This window comes from Peromyscus eremicus, chromosome 20, assembly GCF_949786415.1.
Source record: "Peromyscus eremicus chromosome 20, PerEre_H2_v1, whole genome shotgun sequence".
Taxonomy (NCBI): domain Eukaryota; kingdom Metazoa; phylum Chordata; class Mammalia; order Rodentia; family Cricetidae; genus Peromyscus; species Peromyscus eremicus.
In genome coordinates, this window is record NC_081436.1 from 19,777,769 (window position 1) to 19,785,963 (window position 8,195).

Consider the following 8,195-nt stretch of genomic DNA (forward strand, 5'->3'; position numbering starts at 1 on the left):
GACCTTGACCACCTTTCCCCTCTTGACAACTTTTAGTTTGGAACACGCAGATGAAACAGAAGCAAAATACAAGCCCCAGATCCTGGTTCAAAAGCTCTACTAGGGAGCCTGCTCACCCACCTCTGCCTTCTACAAAAGGAGGCCCCGGCTGGTCGGGTTTGGGGTGGACCCTAAACTGACTTGTAGAGCTAAGTATCTTCCAAAGCTTCCTCTCATCCCACCCCCAGCAAAAAAAAAAAAATAAGAGCCTAAAATGAGTTGAGTCATTCAGCAAACATTTACTGGGTACCTCCTGTGTGCCAGACTTCTAGAAAGCCTGACTGGGGAATAATATGAACACGACAACCTACCCAGGAGAGCAGCCTTGCCCCATGCCTGCTCGTCTGCTACGTGACCTGGAGGACAGGAGGGTCAACGCTTTCTTCTTGCCCCGGGACTAGCCTAGGAAGTGGGCCTGACCTGGCAAGCACTGTACAGCTTTGCTTCACCAAAGATGCACAGAGTGGTAACTCAGCCCTTCTGCTCAAGCAGGCAGTGCCCAGCGGATGCCATGCGGACTGAAGCTGAAGGACTTGTGAACGAAAATGTCTGTCAAACACGGAAGCAGGACAATTAGCTCCTCTCCAGGGCACGACAGCACTGGGTGGGCTTTGTCCTACTCAACCTGTCAGAACTTTTGTCAAGGTACCATGTGGTGGTTGGGGGGGGAGGGCTCTTCAGGGCCCAGGTGATGTGGTACAAGCCATGCTCTCTCCCCCAGCACCCTGTTTAGACAGCTCCCAACAGTGGGTCTTTGCTGGCTCCGGCCTCCCCAGCCTGCACCCAGCCATGCCAACGCAGAGGCCTGGATGGAAGTTCTGAATGTCTGCACTCCCACGACTCAACAGGGAGCAACAAGGCACGGGAAATTCACAGTCCTTCAGTCTCAGGCCAGACACTAAGCTGAACCCCCTCTGCCCGGGGCCGCAGCCCTGGGCACTTGACTCTGAGAGACCAAGTAAAGTGCCCTAAGCGAAGAGTTAGTGTTGATGCTGGTGACATCTTTCTACTTTACGCACATTCGGAGAAAGGATGAACTTGGCTGCTCTTGGGTAGCAGTCAGGGTCGTCACCAGCCAGACATGAACTGTCGCCACCACTACTGTGCTTGCACTGACCCAGAGGCCCTCGGCCCTACACGTGAGATGTATGTCACACAGTGCATGTCAGCACGAACAGGGGAAGCAGCCGGGCATTCAAACAGATCGTCAGAAACCACAAGCTTTGCCAGGGTCAGAGCCATGTGCAAGCCATCCACGCTGCTCTGGAGAGGGACGCACTCCCGAGCCCCGGCCTTTGCCCCGGCCTCCAAACATGCGCAGTCTGTCCAGGCACTGGGTCGCAGCCCTAAGGCACACTGACCAATATCCATGTAACCGCATTTGCCTTCCAGCAGCCCCAGATAGTCAAAGCTTTTCTCTACCACGTTTCCCCCTATGCATGTAATTAAACACTTGTGGGAATCACTTTAATAATAAACAGGAAATGAGCCTAAGTATTGTCCACTTCTCATTTTCTTTAGAGCTATGACTGGGGGTATGGGAAAGGTCATTGGAATCCAGAAAAGAAAGAAAGAAAGAAAGAAAGAAGGAAGGAAGGAAGGAAGGAAGGAAGGAAGGAAGAAACGAGGGCCTTGAACTTTAAAAGCTCCTGTCTTCAGACTCTGAGTTCCAAAAGCAAGTTCTGGAAGAATAGATGTCTGGTCTTGCGATGGCAAAGATTTCTTAATTATTTTTTGTAAAGGTTTTATTTTACTTTTAATTGTGTGTGTGTGTGTCTATAGTGTCAGAAGATGACTACAGTGTCTGTAGATGCCAGAAGATGTCTGAGATCCTGGAGCTGGAGTTAGAGGTGATGTGGATGCTGGGAACTGAACTCAGGTCCTCTACAAGAGCACTACATATTCATAGGCACATACTCATAGCTATGACTCCAACCTGGAAGTTTTCTCTTTTTTTTTTTCATTTAAAAAAATTACTTTTATTTTATGCAAATGAGTGTGTGCACCATGTGTGTGCAGTGCCCACAGAGGCCAGAAGAGGGTGTCAGATCCTCTGGAACTGGAGTTACAAGTGGTTGTAAGCTGCCGTGTGGGTGCTGGGATTTGAACCTGGGTCCTCTGCAAGAGCAGCCAGTTCTCTCATCCACTGAGCCATTTGTCCAGCCCCCTTGTCCTCATCAGTGTTCTGCTGCTGTGAAGAGACCACATGGGCACTGCAACTCTTATCAAGGAAAAGCACTTAACTGGGGCTGGCTTACAGTTGTAACCCATTATCCTCAGAGCAGTATGCAGACAGACAGGGCAGCTGAGAGTTCTACATCCTGATCCTCAGGCAGCAGGATCCTGGGCCTGGCTTGAGCCGCTTAAACATTCCAAGCCCACCCCCAGTGACACACTTCCTCCACCAAGGCCACACCTCCTAGTCCTTTCAAATAGTGCCACTCCCTAGCAACCAAGCATTCAAGTCTATGAATCTATGGGAGCCATTTTTTTTTTAAAGATTATGTACACAGTGTTCTGCCTGTATGTATGCCTGCACGCCAGAAGAGGGCGCCAGATCTCATTACAGACGGTTGTGAGCCACCATGTGGTTGCTGGGAATTGAACTCAGGACCTCTGGAAGAGCAACCAGGGTTCTTAACCTCTGAGCCCTCTCTCCAACCCATGAAGCCATTCTTTTTTTTTTTTTTTTTTTTTTTTTTTTTTTTTTCCTCTCTTGAGACAGGGTTTCCTCTGTGTAGTTTTGGTGCCTGTCCTGGAACTCTATCTGTAGACCAGGCTGGCCTCAAACTCACGGAGATCCACCTGCCTCTGCTTTCTGAGTGCTGGGATTAAAGGCGTGCGCCACCACTGCCCAGCCCAGAAGCCATTCTTTTTTTTTTTTTTAACGTTGTATTTTTTTTAACGTTGTTTTTTGTTTTTTGTTTTTGTTTTTTTTTTTGCCAAATGTCATTTATTGAAGGAGGGAGGAGGTCTTAAATACAGGCTTACAGCACAATGGGAGAACCCCAGAGGGCAGAAGTTTGCTATGGATGTTTTACAATATTGACATCTAAGCTGTTAACACCCATTATGCAGGATACACAGACAAGGAACTTCCCTTAAGCATTCAGGAGGGTGGAACCCGGCAGGGAATTAGCATAGGGAGGATATCAAGGCAAGGTCATCAAGCAAGGCAACAGTTACCCAAAACGGGGGCCAGGACCCTACAGGTCTCCCTTTTACTAGAAAATGAGCTTCTGACTTAGGTTGCGTGGGACATCAGCAGGTCACCTTATCCATCATGGAGACACCTGCCCAGACCACACAGGCACTCTGTCTTAGGTTGGTGAGCGCCCCCCAGGCATTACCCGTCTCTGAATACTCATTATCATACAGGCTCAATCATGTGTGAGCTGCAGAGTTAACTGCTGCCAAAGATATCAAAGTGGTGCTAGGCTTGCAATCTGTGTGTTTGACACAGAAAAGACCAACAGAAGTCCTAACCCACCCATAGCCAGTAGGCTAAAGGCAACTGAGCCATTCCCTTCCTTAACGAGCCTTATTGCAAATTGAAGTCCTTGAAAGATGGTATCCCAAAAGCAAATGGATCTTGAGTTCATAAATTTATAATTTTCAAAGCCAATCGAACTGTATATAACTATTGAATTAAATTTATCATGGCCAATAGAATGAAAAATTAACTAACTGTGGTAGCTACTTTTACTGCCTGGATCTCCACTGTGCTAGCTGTAGTAACCAATTATGAAATGGTAATCCCAGAAACAGTAGCAGCAGTGGCCACCACTGCTATAACAGCAAAAACGGCAGCAGTGATGTCAAATTCTCTTCTGGAGCGTGTGGGCATCCACAGGCATGGATACAACTCCAGGAATACGAACCGCCAAGGCCCATTTTTCTTGATCCCAGCACGACTTAAGCTGGCAGCTCTGCAAAAGAACAACTAAGAACCATAAAGAAAAAACAGGCAGCTCACAAGGAGCATAACTAATGGTCTCATAATGGCTACAAGGGCCCTGTGTAGAGAGCCGCAGGATGAATGTCTGCAGCCAAAGGCCAGTGGGGAGGACTCTGGGGTGAGGGGCAGAGAGTGGCAAGGAGTCTGGAGAGGGCACAGGACAAGGGCTCGCAGAGTGGTAGAGGATGTGTGGGGCCATAAGGGGCCTCCTCTTTAAGAAGAGTGAGGCTGAGCAGAGGTCAGACTCAATCTCGGCAGGGAGAGACTGCTTTACTGGAACAGTGAAGGAAGGGTCCCAACTTCTAAGGGATGAAGGTTGAGCATGTAAGTGAGGCCGAAGTAAAACCACTGAAATGACCGCTCCACGGGTAGGTTTTTACTGTAGATGTGAGAGACCAGCCAGAGGCATCTGGAAGAGTCCAGAGTAGCCATGGCTACCTCTGGGAAAGGAGAGCAGAGAAGGGAGTAGACTGGTTACAGCCAGAGCTATCTCTCTCAGGGGCAGAGGTTTAAAAAAAATGGTGTGGGAATGGACCCTGCCATTATAAAGAGGGGAGTAGCTGGGGGGGAGTGAGCTGTAAGCTGGAACAGCCTGGGAACTAGCACACTGCAGAAATGAAAAGGGTCAGGAGGCTAGCATGGAGCTGTTGATATTTATAAGGGGTACGTGTTACTAGGGACCAGAGGAGCCTTGGAGGTTAGCTTGGGCTTTGATATATAACCACAGATACATGGCAATAGAGAGCCAAAGGTAAGAGAAGATAATGGAAGCAGCTCCTTTGGGCAGGCAGAAACCTGTTTCCTGAGGAATGCCGCCAGCAGTCCATCTATAGTCACTGCCTTTGGGGGTTTGGGACCTAACAGTGCATTTAGAGGTGCTAGGGGACGTGTGTGTGTGTGTGTGTGTGTGTGTGTGTGTGTGTGTGTGTGTAGCTACCAGGAAGGTACAGCTATTTTTGTGGTTGGACGGGGAGCAAGGTAGGTTGTTTTTGATAGCTGGGCATATTGTTTCTGCAGGCGGAGTAGAATGGTCAGGCTAGAGCAATTCTTTAAGGCTAGGGGCTACAGCCTAAAATAGCATGACTCAATTCCTCATGACCTGAGGCTATTACCCAACATCCTTCACGTGAGTTCCCAACACAGGCCCAAAGCAGCAGGGTCAGGAGACCATGGTCTGCAATCGTGACTGAGAACCAAACTAAATGAGGTTTTGCTTGGACCTTATGTGACATACTTAGGTCTTAATTTTGTTCTCACCTTTACCTTTCCATAGACAAACTTATATATATATATATATATATATATATATATATATATATATATATATATATATAATACTATTATATAGTATATATACTATTATATATATACTATATGTAATACTACATAATAGCAGCATAATAAACCCAGCAATTGATTATGAGTCAGTTGAACACAAATCACATTCGCAACATAATGAATTAAGAGCATATTGCTAAATAAGCTTCCTGTCTGTGGCAGATCTTAGGCACACATTATTGTTGCTTAGAGTTTTCAAAGGAATCTTTCATACATTCTACTCTTTGTCTCACAAATTTCTGGGAGTTTCAATGTTACACAGCAGTGAGAGCTGGCCAACGTAACAGAATTTCCAGTGACCTTGGACAGCAAACCATCTTGTACAGAGCAAGAAAGCAGACGGGAGAAAAGAATAGAGAGACAAACGTGTATATGTTACAAAAGGCATTGCCTCCCTCAAGAGTGGAGAGTGAGTAAGGGGCTACCCTGTTTTGTTCATAGAGATACAAGGACAGTTAGACACATTTGCCAGAACATGGCCCAAGGGACTGTTCCCAGGGATGGGAGTTGCGGCACCTCCTCTCTTAGTCAGAGAGCTGACAGGACAGAGCAGAACAGAAAGGAACTTTTAAATCAGAGGCCAGTCAAGCCTTGTAGCAGGCCCCCATACCTTAGCACAACTGACGCCATGATGGAAATACCATTCAGGCCATAAACCTCAGCACATAGGCAGCCACCACCCGCCAAAACGAAAGCAAAGACCTAATCCATCAAAGTCCATAACTCTGGGAGAGCTGGCTTCTATAGTTATGCTTCTGTCTAACTATTCTTTTTTGTTTGTTTTCCAAGACAGGGTTTCTCTGTATAATAGCTCTTGGCTGTCCTGGAACTTGCTCTGTAGACCAGGCTGGCCTTGGACTCACAGAGATCCACCTGTCTCTGCCTCCTGAATGCTGGGATTAAAAGCATGCACCACTACCGCCTGTCTCTGGCTAACTCTTCTTGCTAACTGATGTATGTCAACCCAGGATATGGTTTTTGTGCTTAAAAGCTCACACTGAGAAAGGATTATACTGTGATCCTGAACATTCACTGTAGGCACGGGCGACCTAATAAAGACTTTCTATGGACTTATACCTGTGTCTGAGTAGTCTTCTCTGGTGGATACCCCACAACACCATAACCTGGGAATGAGAACAGACTAGAACAGAAAGCACTTAAAAACCATAGTCCAGCCAGGTGTAGCAGCTCATGATTTTAATCTCAACACTCAGGAGTCAGAGGCGAGTAGATGGATCTCTGAGTTCCATGCTAATCTAATCTACAGAATGAGTCCCAAGACAGCCACTGACGGGACAACAAAACAAAACAAAAACAAAAACAAAAACAAAAATCCAAACAAACCTTAAGCCAGAATCAAGTGATTCAATTTGCTAGGTAAAATTGAGGGAGGGTTCACCGGGAGCCAGGAAGAAGTGACGGATGTTTCCCAGTCCACCCACCCACCCCACCCCCGTGGGGGAGGGGGGCAGACAGCCAATAGTAAGATATGTAACTGGAGTACCAGAGTTAGTGATACCTGCCACTCGGAAGCCAGTCACCAGGGACAGGGATCGAATCTTCTAAATTGTGCTTTATTCACAGAGTCAGAAATCAGAGAAGGCAGTGGATTAACACCTTAAATGGGGCTGGAGAGGTGGCTCAGTGGTTAAGGATACTGGCTGCTCTCACAGAGGACAGGGGTTCAGTTCCCAGCACCCAGATCATGGTTCATAAACACCCATAACTCCAGTTCCAGGGAATCCTACACCTCCTTCTGGCCTCCACTGTTGTAAGGTAATTCCACCAGAGAACATACACAGACACTTTTTTTTTGGGGGGGGGGTTTTCGAGACAGGGTTTCTCTGTGTAGCTTTGCGCCTCTCCTAGAACTCACTTGGTAGCCCAGGCTGGCCTCGAACTCACAGAGATCCGCCTGGCTCTGCCTCCCGAGTGCTGGGATTAAAGGCGTGCACCACCACCGCCCGGTCACTTTTTTTTTTAATGATCCCTTTTTATTTTTTTTTTATGCACCTTGATGTTTTGCCTGCATGTATGTCTGTGTGAGGGTACCTTATCCCCTGGAACTAGAGTTATAGACAGTTGTGAGCTGCCATGTGGGTGCTGGGAATTGAACCAGGGTTCTCTAGAAGAGCAGCCAGTGTTCTTAACCTCTGAGCTATCTCTCCAGCCCCACATAGATAGTCTTAAAGTTGAATGGAAAGTCTGTATGGCTTGCTGACTGGCAGCTGCACAGGGAACTTGCCCAAATCATGCAACCCCAGTCTCACAGTTCTTTGTCTCTTTTATGCACAAAAACCACATCCTGGTCAACACACTTCAGTTAGTAAGAGGCAGAAGCACAGAAACCAGAAAGCAAGGTTAGGATATTCAGGGACTTTCCTGGACCCTGGAACTATGGGTCAGGTCTTTGATGGATTAGGTCTTTGTTTCCATGTGGGCAAGTATTGGGGCCTGCCTCTAACAGGGTGTTAGTTGTGCTGAGGTCTGAGGGCCTGTCCACCACGGGCACCAGGCACACCCAGGGTACCATACATGCAACAAAACACTCATACACATAAAATAAATCTACTGAAAAGATTTTGAGCTACCTTGAATCTTTTTGTTGTTGTTGTTGGTGGTGGTGGTGGTGGTTTTTCGAGACAGGATTTCTCTGTGTAGCTTTGTGCCTTTCCTGGAACTCACAGAGATCCACCTGCCTCTGCCTCCCGAATGCTGGGATTAAAGGCGTGCGCCACCACCGCTCGGTGCTACCTTGAATCTTATCTCCATCCAGCAAATTATATGGGGTAGGAGGACAGAACAACGTCTACTGTTCCAGAGCTCGGTCTTACCCCTCCAGCCAGCAAGGGGGTCAGTC